This window comes from Salmo trutta, unplaced genomic scaffold (assembly GCF_901001165.1).
Source record: "Salmo trutta unplaced genomic scaffold, fSalTru1.1, whole genome shotgun sequence".
Taxonomy (NCBI): domain Eukaryota; kingdom Metazoa; phylum Chordata; class Actinopteri; order Salmoniformes; family Salmonidae; genus Salmo; species Salmo trutta.
This window is the reverse complement of record NW_021823268.1, coordinates 16,299-40,909: the sequence shown is the minus strand read 5'-3', so window position 1 is coordinate 40,909 and position 24,611 is coordinate 16,299. Positions and strand designations below refer to the sequence as shown.

Sequence of the window (24,611 nt, the reverse complement as noted above, 5' to 3'; positions counted from 1 at the left end):
TATGCAACTGTATATCAGTCAAATTTGATTGCCTTTGATTTATAAGTAATCATAAATGAGATGCACCCTAAACATGATTTCATAAAGTCATAAAGTATTGTTTCAAAACCATGTCCAGTCAGCCATGCTGGTGTTTTGGCCCTGTGTTCTTTGTCTAGCCCAGTGGTTCCCAAAATGTTTATAGTCCCGTACCCCTTCAAACATTCAACCTCCAGCTGGGTACCCCCTCCAAGAACCATGGTCATCGCACTCTCAAATATTGTTTTTTGCCATCATTGTAAGCCTGCCACACACACACTATACAATACATTCTATTTCCACAGGACCGCCTGTTGCAATTTCGATGAGGCTCTCTTGTTCAGATATTGGTAAGTGGACTGGAGGCAGGGCATGAAAGGGATAACGAATCCAGTGGTTTGTGTCGTCCGTTTCGGAAAGTACCTGCGTAATTGCGCCTAACTCACTCAGGTGCTTCGCTATATCACATTTGACATTGTCCGTAAGCTTGGGTTCATTTGCCACACAAAAATCTGTCACACCCTGATCTGTTTCACCTGTCCTTGTGCTTGTCTCCACCCCCCTCCAGGTGTCGCCCATCTTCCCCATTATCCCCTGTGTATTTAACCTGCGTTTTCTGTCTGTTGCCAGTTCGTCTTGTTTGTTCAAGCCTACCAGCGTTTTGTCTCAGCTCCTGGTTTTCCCTAGTCTCTCTTTTTCTCGTCCTCCTGGTTTTTGACCTTTGCCTGTCCTGACCCTGTACCCGCCCACCTGACCACTGCCTGTCTTTGACCCTGAGCCTGCCTGCCGTCCTGTACTTTTGCTACATCTCTGGATTACCGACCTCTGCATGACCCGACCCTAAGCCTGCTTGCCATCCTGTACCTTGACCTCTGCTCTGGTTTATCGACGCCTGTCTGCCTTGAAATGTTGTTTCACCTGCCCCTGTTACAATAAATATTGTTTCTTCACACAGTCTGCACTTGGGTCTTACCTTGATTCCTGATAAAATCATACAATGATGGAAAGACCTGTGGGTTGTCCTTGTTAAAACTCATCATCATGCAAGCGGTCAGACAAGTGAAAATTATGGTTAGTAAAGAAAACTTTAAGCTCGTCTCTCAATTTAAAAAAAGTGTCAATCCTTTGCCCCTTGATAACCAGCCCACTTCCTAGATGCCCTTCCAGACTCCCTCTGCCTACCTAAGGACGTCAGAGACAAAAATCAGTTAACCACCTAACTGAGGAACTTAATTTAACCTTTCGCAATACCCTAGATGCAGTCGCACCCCTAAAAACAAAAAACATTTGTCATAAGAAACTAGCTCCCTGGTATACAGAAAATACCCTAGCTCTGAAGCAATCTTCAGAAAATTGGAATGGAAATGGCGCCACACCAAACTGGAAGTCTTCAGACTAGCTTGGAAAGACAGTACCATGCAGTATCGAAGAGCCCTCACTGCTGCTCGATCATCCTATTTTACCAACTTAATTGAGGAAAATAAGAACAATCCAAAATGTATTTTTGACACTGTCGCAAAGCTAACTGAAAAGCAGCATTCCCCAAGAGAGGATGGCTTTCACTTCAGCAGTGATAAATTCATGAACTTCTTTGATCATCAGAAAGCAAATTACGGACTCCTCTTTAAATCTGCGTATTCCTCCAAAGCTCAGTTGTCCCGATTCTGCACAACTCTGCCAGGACCTAGGATCAAGGGAGACACTCAAGTTTTTTAGTACTATATCTCTTGACACATTGATGAAAATAATCATGGCCTCTAAACCTTCAAGCTGCATACTGGACCCTATTCCAACTAAACTACTGAAAGAGCTGCTTCCTGTGCTTGGCCCTCCTATGTTGAACATAATAAACGGCTCTCTATCCACCGGATGTGTACCAAACTCACTAAAAGTGGCAGTAATAAAGCCTCTCTTGAAAAAGCCAAACGTTGACCCAGAAAATATAAAAAACTATCGGCCTATATCAAATCTCCCATTCCTCTCAAAACATTTTGAAAAAGCTGTTGCACAGCAACTCACTGCCTTCATGAAGACAAACAATGTATAGAAAACACTTCAGTCTGCTTTTAGACCCCATCGTAGCACTGAGACTACACTTGTGAAGGTGGTAAATAACCTTTTAATGGCGTCAGACCGAGGCTCTGCATCTGTCCTCGTGCTCCTAGACCTTAGTGCTGCTTTTGATACCATCGATCATCACATTCTTTTGGAGAGATTGGAAACCCAAATTGGTCTACACGGACAAGTTCTGGCCTGGTTTAGATCTTATCTGTCAGAAGATATCAGTTTGTCTCTGTGGATGGTTTGTCCTCTGACAAATCAAATGTACATTTCGGTGTTCCTCAAGGTTCCGTTTTAGGACCACTATTGTTTTCACTATATATTTTACCTCTTGGTGATGTCATTCAGAAACATAATGTTAACTTTCACTGCTATGCGGATGACACACAGCTGTACATTTTGATGAAACATGGTAAAGCCCCAAAATTGCCCTCCCTGGAAGCCTGTGTTTCAGACATAAGGAACTGGATGGCTGCAAATGTTCTACTTTTAAACCCGGACAAAACAGTTCTAGGTCCCAAGAAACAAAGAGATCTTCTGTTGAATCTGACAATTAATCTTGATGGTTGTACAGTCGTCTCAAATAAACTGTGAAGGACCTCTGCTTTACTCTGGACTCTGATCTCTCTTTAGATGAACATAAGACTGTTTCAAGGACAGCTTTTTTCCATCTACGTAACATTGCAAAAATCTGAAACTTTCTGTCCAAAAATGATGCAGAAAAATGTATCCATGCTTTTGTCACTTTTAGGTTAGACTACTGCAATGCTCTACTTTCCGGCTACCCGGAAAAGCACTAAATAAACTTCAGTTAGTGCTAAACAACGGCTGCTAGAATCTTGACTAGAACCAAAAAATGTGATCATATTTCTCCAGTGCTAGCCTCTACACTGGCTTCCTGTTAAGGCAAGCGCTGATTTCAAGGTTTACTGCTAACCTACAAAGCATTACATGGGCATGCTCCTACCTATCTTCCGATTTGGTCCTGCTGTACATGCCTACACGTACACTACGGTTATAAGACACAGGCCTTCTTACTGTCCCTAGAATTTCTAAGCAAACAGCTGGAGGCAGGGCTTTCTCCTATAGAGCTCAATTTTTATGGAATGGTCTGACTACCCATGTGAGAGACTCGGTCTCAACATTTAAGTCTTTATTGAAGACTCATCTCTTCAGTAGGTCCTATGATTGAGTGTAGTCTGGCCTAGGAGTGTGAAGATGAACGGAAAGACACTGGAGCAACGAACCGCCCTTGCTATCTCCACTGGGATTCTCTGCCTCTAACCCTATTACAGGGGCTGAGTCACTGGCTTGCTGGTTGTCTTCCATGCCGTCCCTAGGAGGGGTGCGGCACTTGAGTGGGTTGAGTCACTAATGTGATCTTCCTGTCCGGGTTGGCGCCCCCCCCTTGTGTTGTGCCGTGGCGGAGATCTTTGTGGGCTATACTCGGCCTTGTCTCAGGATGGTAAGTTGGTGGGTGAAGATATCCCTCTAGTAGTGTGGGGGCTGTGCTTTGGCAAAGTGGGTGGGTTATATCCTGCCTGTTTGGGCCTGTCCGGGGGTATTGTCGGATGGGGCCACAGTGTTTCCCGACCCCTCCTGTCTCAGCCTCCAGTATTTATGCTGCAGTAGTTTATGTGTCGGGGGGGCTAGGGTCAGTCTGTTGTATCTGGAGTATTTCTCCTGTCTTATCCGGTGTCCTGTGTGAATTTAAGTATGCTCTCTCTAATTCTCTCTCTCTCTTCTCTCTTTTTCTCTCTTTCTTTCTCTCTCTCTCTCCCCTCTCTCTCTCTCTCTCTCTCTCTCTCTCTCTCTCTTCTTTCTTTCTTTATTTCTCTCTCTCGGAGGACCTGAGCCCTAGGACCATGCCTCAGGACTACCTGGCCTGATGACTCCTTGCTGTCCTCAGTCCACCTGGCCGTGCTGCTGCTCCAGCTTCAACTGTTCTGCCTGCGGCTATGGAACCCTGACCTGTTCACCGGACGTGCTACCTGTTCCAGACCTGCTGTTTTCAACTCTCTAGAGACAGGTTGGAGTGGTAGAGATACTCTGAATGATCGGCTATGAAAAGCCAATTGACATTTACTCCTGAGGTGCTGACCTGTTGCACCCTCAACAACCACTGTGATTATTATTATTTGGCCCTGCTGGTCATCTATAATCTCCACCTGGCACAGCCAGAAGAGGACAGGCCAAACCTCATAGCCTGGTTCCTCTCTAGGTTTCTTCCTAGGTTTTGGCCTTTCTAGGTAGTTTTTCCTAGCCACTGTGCTTCTACACCTGCATTTCTTGCTGTTTGTGGTTTTAGGCTGGGTTTCTGTACAGCTCTTTGTGACATCAGCTGATGCAAGAAGGGCTTTATAAATAAATTTGATTGACTTCTGTATGTTGTAATAGTGTTACATGGTCGCTGCCCATATCATTGCATAATGCAGAAAATACACAAGAGTTCAGGGGCCTTGCTTTAACAAAGTTAACTATTTTCACTGTAGTGTCCAAAATGTCTTTCAAGTTGTCAGGCATTCCCTTGGCAGCAAAAGCCTCTCTGCAGTGTACCCAAGTGGCGTCGGAAGCAACTGCTTGCATGTGCGTTACCACTCCACTATGTCTCCCTGTCATGGTTTTTCTGCCATCAGTACAGATACCAACACATCTTGACCACCAAAGTACATTTCATGTCACAAAGCTGTCCAAAGCTATCCTCTCCTGTAGTCCTGGTTTCCAGTGGTTTGCAGAAGAAGATGTCTTCCTTAATTGACCCTCCATAAACGTAACGGACATATACCAGGAGCTGTGCCAGGCCCGCCACGTCTGTTGACTCATCCAGCTGTAACGCATGTAATTCACAAGCAGTAATTGTTTCAAAACATCTCCTGCCATGTCACTGATGTGTTGTGAAACAGTGTTTGATGAAGTCATTGACCCAGAAATTATAAAAAACTATCGGCCTATATCGAATCTTCCATTCCTCTCAAAAAAATTAGAAAAAGTTGTTGCGCAGCAACTCACTGCCTTCCTGAAGACAAACAATGTATACGAAACTCTTCAGTTTGGTTTTAGACCCCATCATAGCACTGAGACTGCACTTGTGAAGGTGGTAAATGACCTTTTAATGACGTCAGACCGAGGCTCTGCATCTGTCCTCATGCTCCTAGATCTTAGTGCCGCTTTTGATACCATCGATCACCACATTCTTTTGGAGAGATTGGAAACCCAAATTGGTCTACATGGACAAGTTCTGGCCTGGTTTAGATCTTATCTGTCGGAAAGATATCAGTTTGTCTCTGTGAATGGTTCGTCCTCTGACAATCAATTGTAAATTTCGGTGTTCCTCAAGGTTCCGTTCTAGGACCACTATTGTTTTCACTATATATTTTACCTCTTGGGGATGTCATTCGAAAACATAATGTTAAATTTCACTGCTATGCGGACGACACACAGCTGTACATTTCAATGAAACATGGTGAAGCCCCAAAATTGCCCTCGCTAGAAGCCTGTGTTTCAGACATAAGGAAGTGGATGGCTGCAAATTTTCTACATTTAAACTCGGACAAAACAGAGATGCTTGTCCTAGGTCCCAAGAAACAAAGAGATCTTCTGTTGAATCTGACAATTAATCTGGATGGTTGTACAGTCGTCTCAAATAAAACTGTGAAGGACCTCGGCGTTACTCTGGACCCTGATCTCTCTTTTGAAGAACATATCAAGACTGCTTCAAGGACAGCTTTTTTCCATCTACGTAACATTGCAAAAATCAGAAACTTTCTGTCCAAAAATGACGCAGAAAAATTAATCCATGCTTTTGTTACTTCTAGGCTCGACTACTGCAATGCTCTACTTTCCGGCTACCCGGATAAAGCACTAAACAAACTTCAGTTAGATCTAAATACGGCTGCTAGAATCCTGACTAGAACCAAAAAATTTGATCATATTACTCCAGTGCTAGCCTCCCTACACTGGCTTCCTGTTAAGGCAAGGGCTGATTTCAAGGTTTTACTGCTAACCTACAAAGCATTACATGGGCTTGCTCCTACCTATCTTTCCGATTTGGTCCTGCCGTACATACCTACACGTACGCTACGGTCACAAGACGCAGGCCTCCTAATTGTCCCTAGAATTTCTAAGCAAACGGCTGGAGGTAGGGCTTTCTCCTATAGAGCTCCATTTTTATGGAATGGTCTGCCTACCCATGTGAGAGACGCAGACTCAGTCTCAACCTTTAAGTCTTTACTGAAGACTTATCTCTTCAGTAGGTCCTATGATTAAGTATAGTCTGGCCCAGGAGTGTGAAGGTGAACGGAAAGACTGGAGCAACGAACCGCCCTTGCTGTCTCTGCCTTGTCGGTTACCCTCTTCCCACTGGGATTCTCTGCCTCTAACACTTTTACAGGGGCTGAGTCACTGACTTACTGGTGTTCTTCCATGCCGTCCATGGAGGGGTGCATCACTTGAGTAGGTTGAGCCACTGACGTGGTCTTCCTGTCTGGGTTGGCGCCCCCCCTTGGGTTGTGCCGTGGCGGACATCTTTGTGGGCTATACTCGGCCTTGTCTTCGGACGGTAAGTTGGTGGTTGTAGATATCCCTCTAGTGGTGTGGGGGCTGTGCTTTGGCAAAGTGGGTGGGGTTATATCCTGCCTGTTTGGCCCTGTCCGGGGGTATCATCGGATGGGGCCACAGTGTCTTCTGATCCCTCCTGTCTCAGCCTCCAGTATTTATGCTGCAGTAGTTTATGTGTCGGGGGGCTAGGGTCAGTCTGTTACATCTGGAGTATTCTCTTGTCTTATCCGGTGTCCTGTGTGAATGTAAATATGCTCTCTCTAATTCTCTCTATCTCTCTTTCTTTCTTTCTCTCGGAGGACCTGAGCCCTAGGACCATGCCTCAGGACTACCTGGCATGATGACTCCTTGCTGTCCCCAGTCCACCTGGCCATGCTGCTGCTCCAGTTTCAACTGTTCTGCCTGCGGCTACGGAACCCTGACCAGTTCACCGGACGTGCTTGTTGCACCCTCGACAATTACTATGATTATTATTATTTGACCATGCTGGTCATTTACGAACATTTTAACATCTTGACCATGTTCTGTTATAATATCCACCCGGCACAGCCAGAAGAGGACTGGCCACCCCTCATAGCCTGGTTCCTCTCTAGGTTTCTTCCTAGGTTTTTGGCCTTTCTCAGGAGTTTTTCCTAGGGAGTTTTTCCCAGCCACCGTGCTTCTTTCACATGCATTGCTTGCTGTTTGGGGTTTTAGGCTGGGTTTCTGTACAGCACTTTGAGATTTCAGCTGATGTACGAAGGGCTATATAAATAAATTTGATTTGATTTGATTTTATTTTATTTGACTGTATAGTTTTATTGGCCTTTTCCCCCAGCATTGTCCCAGCCATATCCGCGGCAGCAGGAAGAATGAATTCCTCCACAATAGTATGGGGCTTGCCTGTCCTAGCCACTCAGTAGCTCACCATATAAGACGCTTCTAGCCCCTTCTTATTAATGGTACCTGTTGCTTTATACATGTCTTACTACTTGAATGTCATCTTTATTCATGCTAAAAAAAACTTCTGTGGCTTATTTTTCAAATTGTAATGTTTCGTTTTTAAATGTCTGCGCAAGAGTGAAGGTTTCTCGTGAGAGAGTAACAGTTAATGTGATTGGATGTTAATTATTTGACTAGGCTACCTGTATTTGACATTGTATTGTTATTTCACTGAACATTAGATGGTTTAATTTTATTTTTGGCAGTGAAACAAGGCTACTCAGGAGAGAAAAAAAACTCACCCAAATGTATAGCCCTGTTGGAAAATATAAATGTACTGTTTGAAATTGTGAAGAAAATATATATATATTTTTGTCACACCCTGATCAGTTTCACCTGTCCTCGTTATTGTCTCCACCCCCTCCAGGTGCAGCTTCTTTTCCCCAGTGTATTTATCCCTGTGTTTCCTGTCTCTCTGTGCCAGTTCGTCTTGTATGTTCTAAGTCAACCAGCGTTTTCCCGTACTCCTGCCTTTGCTATTCTCTTTTTTCTAGTCTTCCCGGTTTTGACCCTTGCCTGTTCTGGACTCTGTACCCGCCTGCCTGACCATTCTGCTGCCTTGACCACGAGCCTTTCTGCTACTCTGTACCTCCTGAACTCTGATCTGGTTTTGACCTTTTGCCAGTCCACGACTATTCTCTTGCCTACTACTTTTGGATTATTAAACATTGTAAGACTCCAACCATCTGCCTCCTGTGTCATGATATATTTTTATTTGGCGTACCCCCGATGGCATTGCGCGTACCCCAGTTTGGGAATATCTGGTCTAGCCTATACAGGATAGACGTACAACAGGACAGGTCACTATGTAGTTTGACATTATACCTGTAATCTAGTCTATTAACTAATATCTGCGATATTTTCATTTTTCAGATAAAATTTCAAGTTACATTGTTTTTTAAGTGTGCCACAAACCTTATGTTCCAGTTCAAGTTCAAGTTCCAGTTTCAAACATTAAAGTAGTTTCATGAATATGGTTGTCACATAAGTATGGAAATCATTTCCATGTTGTAATATAGGTTGCTGTCTTTCTGGTTCAGTTGGGAAGAAATAAGTTGGTTTACGCAAAGATGATCTTGACACAAGAGAAGTGTGTTGTTTTTTATCTGTCATAGCTTGTCTGTAGGTTGGCGTGGCGGAAGTGATTGAGTGCTTAAACATGTGTTGATTGTAGGTGCAGCGGTAGAAGTCTAGGTTTAATGTCTGTAACATATTCTGGTAAAACATTGAATCATCCCTCTAAACTCATGATAAGGATCAGTTGACTGATCGCCGACCCTGAGACAGTGTACAAGTAAAATGAAGCAGAACGGACATTCTTGATGTTCGGATAAAAGAGAATGTTTGGTCACGTCTCAACCCCCCCAAAAAATGTCAAAGTCATTAGGACATTTAAGTTTATTTGTATGTTTCACTCACAACTACTGTTGCTCTGTATCTTTAGAACCTGTTTTAGTGTTTATTGAAACTCACTAACTGGGTGTATAAGTTTGTCATATGATTCAGATTTTCATTGTCGATTTGTCCTATCTTAGAATGAATGGATCAGTGGTTAGCTACCTTGTAATCGAAAACTGTGTTGATGCAAACCTATGGTTTTCACAGATACAATCTGGGACTGTATTGACATGTTTGACTGTTTAGCGCTAATGCTAATTTAGTAAACATGCAGTGTAACTTCATTGGGATTAGGGATTAGTTTAGTCATTTGGAAATGAGGGCTGTGTTTATGTTCTGAGACATGAGGTAAGACATTACTTAGTCCTCTCAGAGTGTTACTGTAAATAAATACCCACTGATGACTCAAGAATACTCTATGCAGGCAGTGTCACATCTAGCTAGCGCTCAACCACCTTGTCTGGTAGCTATTTATAAGAATGAAGTGGCTGCGGATCCAAGTTTTCTGAAACCCTCTTCCCGACAGCTAAAGGTCGGAAGCTTCTGCGCATGTGTAGGATTCTCTACTTCTCTACACACAGTCTCTCCTCTACTCGTTCAGCTGCCCAGAGAACAGGCTACTCTATTAGAATGTGATATAAAGTTTATTTACTAATCAATATTGTATCAACTCTGTTATGATGTCGATGGCCAGTAAATTAGTTAACAAACTGTTATGATTGGTAGCTTTGGCCTCGTTTTGTGACCACTAAGAAGCTTTCCCTGTATTATTGTAATTTATCCAAAGCCAAAGATGGGTTGGCAAAAATATAAACTTGACTCTCTAACCTTACCTGCCATTTCCTTCTGGAATGTTTTTCCATGGCTCGTCCAAGTTCATTGTCTCCAGTCTTGTTTACAGACAAACAACGAATCCTGACTCTGGTCCTGACTCCGATCCTGACTCCGCTCCTTATTCTCATCCTGACTCCAATCCTGACTCCGATCCTGACTCCAATCCTGACTCCGATCCTGACTCTGATCCTGACTCCAATCCTGACTCTGATCCTGACTCCGCTCCTTATTCTCATCCTGACTCTGGTCCTGACTCCGATCCTGACTCCGCTCCTTATTCTCATCCTGACTCCAATCCTGACTCCGATCCTGACTCCAATCCTGACTCCAATCCTGACTCCGATCCTGACTCTGATCCTGACTCCGCTCCTTATTCTCATCCTGACTCTGATCCTGACTCCAATCCTGACTCCGATCCTGACCCCAATCCTGACTCTGCGCAGACCTTTTTGCCCACGTCTGTCTGCTCTAACCTCACCTTTCCTTTCTGCAGCCTATTTTTAGTTATTTCCGGGTGGCCATCTGAGATCATTGGCCCATGTCATTGGTTTACAGATAAACAACTGATCCTAACTCTGCCCACATCCCAAGAATAGACAGTGATACCAGTTGGAAATCTTCCTCTGGCAGTTTACACTACAAATTATATATTTACATTCTGGGCCCTCTCTTTGGATCCTGTTCATGGAGGGGGGGTCAGAATTATTAAAGGTTATTTGTACATACTTGCACAGTCATTGAAATGGAAGTCAGAATTCTCGTTTTGACACTTTTGTGTGTCAGGTCTTGGTGTACTTTCGGACACCTGCCCACATGGACCTATACGAGATCCATTTACTAATCCATCACTGCTGGGCTACTTTGTTAAAGCAAGACGGAGATTAAAATCTCTGTGCCATTGTACAGCTATTGAAAACAGCTTGACACATTAATTTTGCAGGTATCTGTACCACACTTCTCCCTAGGCCTCTTTGGACTCATCTCATCCGTCGGAGCATTTGATATTCCGCCAGGCAGTGGGGGGGATACGTACGATCCTTGGTTGTGCAGGTGCTAATCTTTCCCCATGCTGGAGGGCTCCGTTGGGGGTCAGGGGAGCTGTGAGAGGTGGGGAGATCTGAGGCATCGGCTGGGGGTTCCAGCCCCGATGGAGCAAGCCAAGCATGGCTGTCTGCTTTGTCCTTTTTCCCCCTCCCCTTGCCTTCAAGGTTCTCCCAGCACTCTGGAATACTTAATGGTTCTGTCATGATTTCCGGCGAAGGTATTGCTTTTCTTTGAGGAGAGGATTTGAAAGATGCGTTGATACAGTATGAGTGAAAAGTATGGGGGGGGGAGTAGAGTTAAAGCTGTCAGGTATCTGAGGGCTCCATTCTGATACCTACTATGTGCCATGAAAGTAATGTTTTTATATGACTCAATAACGGATATAGGTTATATTGTAGTGACAGTCATTCAAGTAACATTACATTACTTTTATCCACTTCCTATTGACCCTTTTAACCCCAGTTGAGAGACCCTGTTGAAGAAGTTGAATACTGCCAGATACATCGGAAAAGCTCTACATTTTTACAAGTGACACACCACCTAAACTGCCAGACTGGGCTGTCTGCTGTCAACAGCGGTTATTGTTATTACAGTACAATGCGGCAGATGAAGGTTTAAAGGGAAACATTGGCCGCCGGTTCGTTATTGCAGGAGATGTGATGACATTGACTCTCGCGCTCAGAGAGTTGGTTTCAGGTGATTTATGATAAAGCTACATGGCCACGGCATTCCGCAAAGCACAGGCATTCCAGCAGCCTTTCAGGCAGAGACATCAAGGCCTGGTGTAAAGAATAACCTGTCCCTAACCAGCCATTCTTAACAATTATGTGACATCTTCGGACTGGAATGCCTGAGATTCCTGCTTCGGTCATGGCTAAGGACAAAACAACAGTAACCATCAGGTGAGACAGCTTCCTAGGCAGACATACAGTACATGTTTGAAGGCCAGATGCATGACTGTCATTGGCTGTCGTTGACTGAGGAAGAAAAAAAAAACGGTGAGAGACAAAACTCTCTAAACTTAATTATTATTATTAATGCAGCTCTTTTAAAGAATAAAATGCACAGAAGTCCCACATCAATGTTAGAGTTTTCACTCAGAAAGATCAAAAGGCTGGAAGGCCTTGTCTGTGTGTGTGTGTGTGTGTGTGTGTGTGTGTGTGTGTGTGGTGTGTGTGTGTGTGTGTGTGTGTGTGTGTGTGTGTGTGTGTGTGTGTGTGTGTGTGTGAGTGTGTGTGTGTGTGTGTGTGTGTGTGTGTGTGTGTGTGTGTGTGTGTGTGTGTGAATGTGAGTCTTATTCAGTAAATGTAGTTATTGCTTTCTTTTCTGAAGCCTACCAAACTTGCCAGCAGGTATGCCAGCTAAGATAGTTAGACAAGCAGTGGTGGAAAAAAGTACCCCATTGTCATACCTGAGTAAAAGTAAAGACACCTTAAAAGAAAATGACTCAAGTAAAAGTGAAAGTCACCCAGTAAAATAATACTTGAGTAAAAGTCTACAAGTATTTGTTTTGAAATGTACTTAAGTACCAAAAGTAAAAGTAGAAATAATCATTTCACATTCCTTATATAGTAACAGCAAACCAGACAACACAATTTTATTATTATTTTTTTCATTTAGGGATAGCTAGGGGCACAGTTCAGTACTCAGACATCATTTACAAACAAAGCATTTGTGTTTAGTGAGTCCGCCAGATCAGTGGCAGTAGGGATGACCAGGGATGTTCTCTTGATGAGTGTGTGAAATAGACAATTTTCCTGTCCTGGAAAGCATTCAAAATGTAACGAGTGCCTTTGGGTGTCAGGAAAAATGTATAGTGTAAAAAGTACATTATTTTCTTTAGGAATGTAGTGGAGTAAAAGTAAAAGTTGTCAAAAATATTAATAGCAAAGTAAAGTACAGATACCCCCCAAAAACTACTTAGGTAGTACTTTAAAGTATTTTTACTTAAGTACTTTACTTTACACCACTGTAGATAAGCTACTCTAACTTAATTGATAGCCTGAAATGGCTTCTTGGAAGTTAGTTATGAGGTTGGGAGATTGGGAACCTATCTGGGCTAGTTAATGCCAACTTCATAAAATTTCTAGGTGGCTAGTAGTATTGCAGAGAAACAACAACAAAAAAATATATATACACAGTACCAATCAAAAGTTTTAAGAACTTTAAAAGTTTCTTCAAGTGCAAGTCGCAAAAACCATCAAGCACTATGATGAAACTGGCTCTCATGAGGACTGCCACAGGAAAGGAAGGCCCAGAGTTACCTCTGCTGCAGACGATAAGTTCATTAGAGTTGCCAGACTCAGAAATTGTAACCCAAATAAATGCTTCACAGAGTTCAAGTAACAGACACATCTCAACATCAACTGTTCAGAGGAGACTGCGTGAATCAGGCCTTCATGTTCTAATTGCTGCAAAGAAACCACTACTAAAGGACACCAATAATAAAAGAGACTTGCTGGGCCAAAAAACACGAGCAATGGACATTAGATCAGTGGAAATCTGTCCTTTGGTCTGATGAGTACAAATTTGAGATTTTTGGTTCCAACCGCTGTGTCTTTGTGAGACGAGTAGGTGAACGGATGATCTCCGCATGTGTTGTTCCCACCGTGAAGCATGGAGGAGAAGGTGTGATGGTGTGTGGGTGGTTTGCTGGTGACACTGTCTGTGATTTATGTAGAATTCAAGGCACACTTAACCAGCATGGCTACCACAGTATTCTGCAGCGATATGCCATCCCATCTGGTTTGCGCTTAGTGGGACTGTCATTTGTTTTTCAACAGGACAATGATCCAACACACCTCCAGACTGTGTAAGGGCCATTTGACCAAGAAGGAAAGGGATGGCGTGTTGCATCAGATGACCTGGTCTCCACAATCACCTGACCTCAACCCAATTGAGATGGTTTGGGATGAGTTGGACCGCAGAGTGAAGGAAAAGCAAATGCATTCCTGGTGAAGGTGGTTGAGAGAATGCCAAGAGTGGGCAAAGCTGTCATCAAGGCAAAGGGTGGCTACTTTGAAGAATCTAAAATCTAAAATATATTTGATTTGTTTAACACTTTTTTGGTTACTACATGATTCCATATGTATTATTTCATAGTTGTGATGTATTATATTATTCTACAATGTAGAAAATAGTAAAAAAAAAGAAAGAAAGAAAAACCCTTGAATGAGTATGTGTCCAAACTATTGACTGGTACTGTATATATATTTGTAATAAATATATTTTAAACAGGATAAATCTGAGGGGGCACATGCCCCTGTGCCCCCTATGGGCATGACACCTCTGTCGTGTGTGTGTGTGTGTGTGTGTGTGTGTGTGTGTGTGTGTGTGTGTGTGTGTGTGTGTGTGTGTGTGTGTATGTGTGTGTGTGTGTGTGTGTGTGTGTGTGTGAATGATACACTCAGAGACAGAGAAAAATGGCTGTGTAAATGGCCTCTCTTTCTGGCCAGGAGCAGCTGAGGCCCTGCATTATCAGCCTGAGTAACCTGTAGAGAGATCGAAGCCTACAGAGCCAGAGAGCACCTAGCCTGCCTGCTATGTGTACAGCTACCACTACCACCGCCGCTCAGCAGCTAATGTCAAAGCATTAGAGGGTCTGTTGAGGAGTCTGACAGACCATCACTCAGGCTGTTAGAAGGCTTGTTCAGTGGACCCGCCACCTGGGACCTTCCATTTTAATCTTCACAGGAATTCTTTTTTTGGAGAAAAAAAATACTCAATGCCCCATTCTTTTTTTGGGGAGATTGGAAAGAAGTGTGCAATGGTAAACAAAGGGACATGACAATGCAGGAAGCTTACGTTTGGTGCTTTTGAAATGGCTAATTTAACCATGAAGGTACAATTCCTTTCCACTGGTATTCTGTGTTTAACAGTATTAAGTTTTCATTTGTTTTCAGAATATGCACCTCAGATAATACAGCTGCGTATTTTGTAGTGTGCACTGTACTATGCACCCTCCTCCTTGTTGGCAATACCAAGGCTGTGATGTGTCCAACCGTCTAAGGCACAGTCCCACCTCTGAGCCCCTTTGGGTCTCTTTGAAGCTATTTGAATGCAGAGATAACCAGGCACCTGCTTTTAACATGGTGTATCTCTACCCCACTGTTTGTAAACATATCCTCTTGAAGTATGGTCGTGTAGGATGAGGGCTGGGGGAGGAATATAGGGGTGGCTGCAGATTCACCAACATTAATCAGACACCTATCAGACAGCCAGTGCTACAGACCTGAGTGTAGGACTGTGGTGCTGTTCCTTCTGAGGGGAGGGTACAGGCTTTGTCAACCCCTCAGTGGAAATCAAGACAGGTTTCATGGCAGAGAAGGGTCAATGGTCAGAGAGGCCTAGAGATCAAAGTTTGCCGTATTTGGTTGAAGAGTAAAAGTGATATGCAGGTGTGTATTATGTGGGTTGGAATCCACTTGTTCTAGAATGTTCACTAATAAGGGTAATTGAATGATTATTAGCTACCACCACCACTACAGTCTTAGAAAAAAAGGTGCAATCTAAAAGGGTCATTTGACTGTCCCCATAGCAGAACCCTTTGAAGAACCCTTTTCAGTTCCAGGTAGAATCCTTTTGGATTCCATGTAGAACCCTTTCCACAGAGAGTGTTACATGGAACCCAAAGGGGTTCTACCTGGAACCAATGGGGTTCTCCAATGGGGACAGCCTAAGAACCCTTTTGGAACCCTTTTTTGTATTACAAATTGTTTGTACATTTACTACAATACAAACGATTGATAGTGTTGAAAGTTAATTTGATATGATGATGATTATATGGTGGGGTTTAAACAGCAGCTAAATTGATTTGACTTGTTTTCCATCCAGTGTGAATGTGAGTTGAGTCAATGCTTCGAAGAAAATAATGAATTCTTCCCAGGTTTACTCTATAGAAACCAGCTGAAACTGGACATTGAAATAGTGCTACCACTCACTGAAACAAGCACCACTATGTAGGCCTACAATCTGGTTACCAATTTAGTTGAGTCTTTGATAAGATCTAGAAAGTTACAAGCTCAAACAGGACTGTAGAATAAAGCCACGACCCATGCCATACAGAGGGGAATGGTTTCGTAAATGACATCCTTTCAGGTAAACAAGTTGGGTTTGATGAATCATTCAAATCTCCCCTGTTGAAAACCAAATGTTAGTCTAAAAGAAATGGGAGATAATGTCTAGGTGCTTTTTACAGTCTAGGTTATATCTTGCCTGGCTGGGCTGATGAGACAGTGGATTGTGCAGTCAGATGGAACAGAGTAATAGGCATTTTAACGTCATAGATATAGCCAGTGGTAACTTGTGGAATAGACACCGCCTGGAATGCTCTTTTAACCAATCAGAATTCAAGATTAGACCCACCCGTTGTATAAAGCACTATAGCCTACCATGCACTGTACTATCATCTATGATTCTAACATACTATCATCAACCAAGTGTATCATTTTAAAGATAATACATACATGTCACTATACCTATACTGCCTATGTAGTCTCATGTGCTCTACCTTACATGTCAACGTTTTTACAAACATTCTCTCTACTATTATAGATAGATATAGCTTACCCCAAAGCAGTTTTCATTTTTACATGAAGTGGGTAAACTCAGTTTGTGAGCAGACATTGCGTGAACGCGCACGCACTCAATTCTTCATTGCTGCGAATGCTTGCTGGTTGAGATTTCTGCTCTTCACTCCGTTGTCAGTTCAGTCTACATTTCACTGGTCTTAGTAGCAGAAAGCATGTTTTATTTGTGTCCTTCAAGGCAGCTGTCAATGATCACGTTAGTCTGCGTTTCATTTTTTTTAATTGCGTTTTGATGGCGGGGGAGGCACTAGAAATGTCTGCAGTTTTTGGTTGGCTATTTGTTTCAAGTGTATTAGTCTATTAATACATCTCTTTGCCAAAATTCGTCATCTCTCCCATGTCTTATTCGACTAGTAGTTGTTCTGAAATGCTTAATGCTTGACAACATTTTACTCCCTCCTCTATGTTTAATATAACACACATACATTCATTATTCATTTAGGCTGCCTATCCTGACGTGAAGTTTGTTCTATAGAAAGTATTTGACTCTGATGTGTGTCACAGAAATTATTTGACTCTAGTGACAAAATTAAGGAAATTAGAAGGGGGTGGTGGGATTTCGGCAAGGCCATTTTCTTGCCCAAATACTTTCTGTGGCACATACTACTGGTCAACATGAGCTACCAAAATGATTCTAAAGTGTGCCAGGCCTTGCAGTCCCAAGATAGAAGGGGGGGGGGGAGAATTTCGGCAAGCAAGAAAATGGCCTTGCCGAAATCCCCCCCTTCTAATTTCCTTAATTTTGTCACTAGAGTTAAATACTTTCTATAGAACAAACTTCACGTCAGGATAGGCAACCGAAATTAATAATTAATGTATGTGTGTTATATTAAACAGGCTAACTGACAACGGAGTGAAAAGCAGAAATCTCAACTAGCAAGCAAGTCGCAGCAATGAAGATTTGAGTGTGTGTGCGTTCATGCGAAGGTGGGGGGTGGATTCTGGCAGGGGGGAGATTTTCGTCACAACACCGGCACGGTCGGGAGGAGAAGCTTAGTTTCCAATAGTTCGAAGCGGTTTAAACGAGTTGTTTTTGAGACAGGGGTGTCACCAGAGCTGTGTTGTATTCATAAGGTATGTCGTAGCTCATTTTAAAAGATGCATTGTGATGCTTTACAAGCTCAAAACATTTTTCAACAAAAATGACAATTATGACAACAACCATGGCGATTTGTGTGAAAATTAATCGTTAACCAAAATTCCATAATCGTCACACAATATTGAGACAGAGCTTTATCAGTCTGCTATCTGTCTGTCTGACAGGGGTACAGTTATGTCTCCTGTCTGCACACAGTTACCCTAAAGAGGATCAAATCCCCTCTGGTGTTACCTACTCCTCCACATACGGACAAACTGATTCATGGCTCACACCACCTCTGTCATTACAATAATAGTGAGTAATTGTTTATCTAGACGGGACATCGGAGGAAAACTCCCTGGCGGAGTCAACGAAATGAAGCGGCGCCGCTTCCCTGCTGATCCGGCCGCGAGGAGAGATACTGTCAGCGGCGTGTGTTACCGGCATTCTCGAAGGGAGGGACAAAGACATCTCTCTCTCTCTCCCGTCCCTACCCCAAAATGGAGGGGGGCCCTTTCAAAGGGCTGGAGGTGAATGATAATTAGCCAAAACAAAAGCCATAACCACAACATCAGAATGTGTCAAATCTATAGTGGGAGCTCATTGAATTTTAATGTCACATAATTATGTTCAGAGACTGTACAGTTCAAGACTGTATCTACAGTTGCACTGGTAGCAAGAGCACATTCATTATGCTTTTGTAGCTCATCCCAATCTATACAACATTTATCCCAGTGCCATAGGAATATAACGTAACACAGACAAAATACCTATTCATGTTCTACAAACACAATAAACTGATTTATTTTATTTTATCCAAGGCAATAATAATGTCCGTTTGGCATTTATTGGGATGACTCGTGTACTGGAGGCAGCTCTGCAGAGTGGTCACTAGCTGGCACAGCCACAAAGTCATAACATCTGATTTTAACCCTAACCTTAACCACACTGCTAACCCTAGAGCCTAGCCTGCTAGCAGATACCCATCGACTTCCAGTCATTGCGCTAATGCTATTTAGCATTAGCTCACAAAACTACCTCTAACTTCCTTCATACTGGACTCAGAGACATCAAAATGGTTGTCCACGAGTCGATCTGACTTTGGGGAAGTAGATAAATGGCCTCATTGCCAAAATCCCAAAGTATCCCTTCAAGACTAAAAGCAATTTTTTTTGTTTTCATGAATTTTTAAGATGTTGCCAATTTTTACTTTGCAGCTGGCCCATCTAGCAGAAATGCTTAGTTCTGCCTCCAGGGCAAGACTCATGACAATAAAGGTCAACCTGCATAATAACTCATTTGTGGCTTTTCCTTATGCATTAAATGCAAATTGGGAAAATGTTGTGAATATCCTAGATCACTGTCATCACTAGCAGTCCAAATGTATTCCAACACCCTCAAATATAAAATAACAATAGATATTCACAAACCTGATAAAAAAGTGTCAATAAGTCTGTTCCAAGTGTTCTTTCTGACCATTTGTATACAGGGCACAACTATCAAATATACTCCTCTGTCATATCTCCCTCTTCTCTGCTCTGTTGGTGTGAGTTATTAGTACCCTACTCCGTCATACCTAAGTGGATGAGAAACCCTGTCGGGATAGCTGTTGGACGCGTAGCTGCTGTATCGGTAAGTGTCACAGTTCTCTGCCCTCTCGATTTTGGCTGGCAGGGTTTCCGGCTGGTACGACAGTGCCGATTTGATGACCCCGGAATCTTCTGGAATCTTTAGATCAGAGTAGGAGGAGGGCGAGGTGTCCTCGAGCAAGGAGCTGCAGTTGGGGACGCCCTTAACTTCGTACATGTTATCGCCGTATTTGACCACGGAGGGCTTGGGGCAGGGCTGGTAGGACACCTTGGTGGTGGTGGTGATGATGGTCTGCAGGGAGGCGGGCGTGGCTGGCACTGGGCCCGTCAGGGTCCTGCATGGATACTCACTGTTTGTAGTAGTGGTGGTTGGCGTTGCCAGGGAGCTGCCCATATTCACCCCGCTCCCCGTATGTCCCCTTGCCCAGGATCTGCTTCCAGCCGTGATGCTTGCTGCTGGGCGCGTCGTGGCTGCTGCGGTCATGGCCCGAGAGGGTGCCGGTAGTGTGGGGTGTGGGTGGTGCTGGTACCCAGGCCTAAGCTCACCTTGCTGGGCTTCAGGGGCCTCTGCCTGGTGGCTACTGGGGTCCTTGTAGAGGGCTGTGTAGGAGCCAGAGCCTAAATAGCAGGCACAGCAAAGTCGTAGCTACATGGAGGCCTGGGCATGTACAGACGGTGGTTGGCCGGCTTCTGGAGTGTGGGAGGGGTTCTCGCCCAGGGTGGCATGGGAGTCGTAGGCAAACTTGTAGGGCTCAGGATTCTGGAAGGGCGGGTAGTGCTGGGTCTTGTAAGGCTCAGGGTTCTGGAAGGGGAAGTTGGACTCAGCGATGATGCTGAAGCGGTCAGGGCCCTCCATGCAGGACAGCTGATGCAGGTTGGGGAAAGGAGCACCCAGGTCATGGTATCTCCCAGTCTGAACAAGTAACAGTACACAATAGTACATATTAGTGATAGGCTAGTCAAGTCCACTGAATCTAAGGGAAGAAATGGCATGTGTGTATTTTGAAAATTCTTTACTTTTCAATCTCCTTGTAGGTGCACGGGGCTCATACAGAAGCAAAGGCAACAGTGGCAATACAAATCTTCCTATAGGAAAACAATTGAGAGGAACCATCCACCTCTGGCTAAGCAGGTAGACATAATTCAGAGTACATACAGTTGAAGTCTGAAGTTTACATACACCTTAGCTAAATACATTTAAACTCAGTTTTTCCCCATTCCTGACATTTAATCCTAGTAAAAATTCCCTGTCTTAGGTCAGTTAGGATCACCACTTTATTTTAAGAATGTGAAATGTCAGAATAATAGTAGAGAGAATGATTTATTTCAGTTTTATTTTCTTTCACCACATTCCCAGTGGGTCAGGCGTTTACACACACTAAATTAGTATTTGGTAGCATTGCCTTTAAATTGTTTAACTTGGGTCAAACGTTTCGGGTAGCCTTCCACAAGCTCCCCACAATAAGTTGGGTGAATTTTGGCCCATTCCTCCTGACAGAGCTGGTGTAACTGAGTCAGGTTTGTAGGCCTCCTTGCTCGCACACGCTTTTTCAGTTTCTGACCACAAATTTGCTATAGGATTGAGGTCAGGGCTTTGTGATGGCCACTCCAATACCTTGACTTTGTTGTCCTTAAGCCATTTTGCCACAACTTTGGAAGTATGCTTGGGGTCATTGTCCATTTGGAAGACCGATTTGCGACCAAGCTTTAACTTCCTTACTGATGTCTTGAGATGTTGCTTCAATATATCCATATAATTTTCCTCCTTTTTTTATGGCGGTGTTGGAGCAGTGGCTTCTTCCTTGCTGAGCGGCCCTTTCAGGTTATGTCGATATAGGACTCGTTTTACTGTGGATATAGATACTTTTGTATCTTTAAAAATGACTCGTGTCATGCACAATGTAGATGTCCTAACCGACTTGCCAAAACTATAGTTTGTTAACAAGAAATTTGTGGAGTGGTTGAAAAAACGAGTTTTAGTGACTCCAACCTAAGTGTATGTAAACTTCCGACTTCAACTGTATATGACCATGGAGGGTAAATGTTCTTACATCTGACTCTACCAGCCTCCTCTTCTGGGAGAAGTGTGGAGAGGACATTTTCCTCTTCACTGCACTTCTCCGGACCTCCGTCTCAGACTTACTCTCAGGTCTGGCATGGTCATGGACTCCCTTGGCCTGCAAGCACATCAACACATACTACGATTGTTACTTTCTTGAAATAATTTAGAAAATCTTTGGTCACACACTTGAATTTTTTTTACACAGAAGCTCATAACCAAAAAAAACGGTGTTTCTTGTTTTCTCCTTTATCGTGAATTCAAGTTATTTGCCTTCAGATATTATTAATCAAGCATCAAATTTATGAACCCACGCTATTTGCTAATTCATTGTCAATTTTTCTTTATACTGAAACCTTAACACTTTACTTGAAGATTTGCTTATAAACCGCTAAACATCTATAGTGTCAACCATCACATGAAGTAAGTACAAAACAGCTATTGTACATGATCTTCATTGGTAATAAATGCTTATATATGATGATCAACAAACAGGTTATTCATGGTTTATGAGGAAAGAAGACCTTTAAATAAAGTGTTGCCAGAATCTCAGTTGAGAATATGAGGCCACAAACCTGGAAGAATATTACTTTTCCATCTATTCTCCAGAAGTGGTGACGGGGTAGCCACTGTGTCCTCTACATGGCATCAGCTCCAGGGCAGAGTTACAGCTGGGGCACAGCTTCTCTGGAGAAAAAAACACCAGTACACACAACCACACAGTTTTAAACAACCACACAGTTTTAAACAACCACACAGTTTTAAACAACCACACCGTTTTAAACAACCACACAGTTTTAAACAACACAGTTTTAAACAACCACACAGTTTTAAACAACCACACCGTTTTAAACAACCACACAGTTTTAAACAACCACACAGTTTTAAACAACAACACAGTTTTAAACAACCACACCGTTTTAAACAACCACACAGTTTTAAACACCCACACAGTTTTAAACAACCACACCGTTTTAAACAACCACACCGTTTTAAACAACCACACCGTTTTTAAACAACCACACAGTTTTAAACAACCACACCGTTTTAAACAACCACACAGTTTTTAAACAACACAGTTTTAAACAACCACACAGTTTTAAACAACCACACAGTTTTAAACAACACAGTTTTAAACAACCACACAGTTTTAAACAACCACACAGTTTAAACAACAACACAGTTTTAAACCACACAGTTTTTAAACAACCACACCGTTTTAAACAACCACACAGTTTTAAACAACCACACAGTTTTAAACAAGGCCATATTACAATTTATTCACTCCAGAAGAAATGCTTCATTTGATTTTGCGTTTGGCTTCCCTCTGGGCTGATAGTATAAAAGCAACTTTTGTATTCAAGTATTGTACATTTATTTATTAACTATTATACTTTTTCTGGATGTGAGAGGAAGATCATAGTGTGGGGAGTGGTCACAAGTGAAACAATGATTTAAGGAAATTACAAAAAAATTAAAATTAACATTATTTTAAATGAAAAACGTATTTTTTTCAGTCAGACCAACAATATTGTTTAATTGAAGTTGTTTAACTAGGTGTTCTGTATATAAAGCTGTGTATTATGTTAGTATGATCATTATAGTCTAAGCACACTAAGAACCTAATTGCTTTTTCAAAATAAAACCAAGAATGTTTTCCATACATTTTGGCTGCTCCTGTGGGCTAATCTCGATTTTAGCCAACTTAATTTTTATTACTACCACATAAGTGAGGATATTATGATGAAGCAAAAAGTGTCACATTTTCTATAGTGTGTCAAGGTAATGACTGAATGAAGGAGTCACATGAAGCCTACCAAGTGTTTAGACCAGATGAAAAGTTGAATATCTCGTTCCAGAGTGGGGTTATATTCTCAAAAACAGTCTACATAGTCGACAGGCCCAGTAAGTAGGCTATCATTGTGAATACTTTGATACAGCATCAACAGCTGCATTGTTAATGTTACAGAGGCATAATGTTTTCATCCTTTTTTCCGATGAGACGCGTCGGCAAGTCCACACCATGCAATACAGATGTGTATAATGCGCTAACTCACTTTGTTGTTTTTGTCGTGCTTTGTCGCAAATCGCCGGTCTGAGCTGGAGTTTGCTTCCGTCTGCCAGGGTGCAGTTTCGACCGCAGACTACGACGCCCAGGCAGGACTTCTTGAGAATCTGACAGTTGTGGTTGTTGGTGTTCCGCATAGCCCATCCGCTCAGGTGGCGCTGTGCGTTCTTGTCCTCGCCATTGTAGATGTAACGCACATAACCATCCGTCCACTCCTGAAACGCGTCATACTGCTTTGTGTCCTGTCGGAATTAGGGGGACATATACATTCCTTACTTTAAAGTGCTTTCTAAATGGATAATAAGGCTATACACGAAAAGTACAGGCCAATGATTAGAATATACCTGGCTTGCTGCAATACGTTTTGATTGTGGAGAGACCCGAAGATATGGCCACAAAGCGCAATGGAATATCTGATAGCTGAGTTGTGAAAGCATATTAGGCAAATCATGACAATCTGCGTGCAAACTAATTTATCCTGAACTTCGTATATCTTTAGGGTACAAATTGAAACAATGATTTATTTCGATTCAACCTTGACATATTTTGATTTAATAAAGTATCAAGTGATATATAATTTGGAAATGTAAATATCTATCATTGAATAGCCTATAGTCTAAAGCATAGCGTAACCTGTCATATGAAAGATTTTGACATACCTGAGGCAGTTTTGGGTCGTTGATATCCCACGTTAACTTCATACCGAAGGAACAAACACAGTCGGAGTCATCAAACTGTTCCGAGGACTTTGACATCTTGTAAGATTCTCTCAATTGTACGATTTTGGAACTTGACTCAAAGCAGGAACCATCAAAAAGCCTACAGGTAGCGTCCCCTAGCCGCGCACCTTGTATCCCCTGTTTTTATCGGTCTTAATAATCCAAGGCTCCCTTGCGTCCTGAGTAGTGTTTACGTGAAGCCACGGGAGTGGCAAGGTGAATGACTACAGGTTAACGCTGTCTCGTCTATGTAAAGGAGGAGGAGGAGGAGGAGGCAGGACTAGAAAGTATGTCTAGCCTCAGCTCTGTTGAGGCTGAGCACTGTGCACTTTCAGTTCACCTGATCCGTGGCACTGACCTCCACTTATCCTACTGCGTGGCGGTTTCCCCGAGCATTCCTTCCAAACACTGTGTATGTATGAAACACCAAAAGCAATTAACTCTGCTGTAGCCTATATCTATGTATGTTGATCTTGAATACACGTAGACGTCATGAAATTACACAAGGCCGCTGACAGACGTTTATTTATCCTTCGAAGTTCTTGTGTGGTTTTTACTCTAATTTTAATTGTTTTATTGATTTCTTATTATTATTACTATCTATATTTGTTTTATTG

General features: G+C 42.7%; 1 pseudogene; it reads right to left on the bottom strand.

Moving 5' to 3' along the window:
* Nucleotides 1-19,091: 19,091 nt before the first annotated feature.
* Nucleotides 19,092-24,215, bottom strand: LOC115189990 (chorion-specific transcription factor GCMb-like; annotated as a pseudogene).
* Between the last annotated feature and the right edge of the window lie 396 nt (nt 24,216-24,611).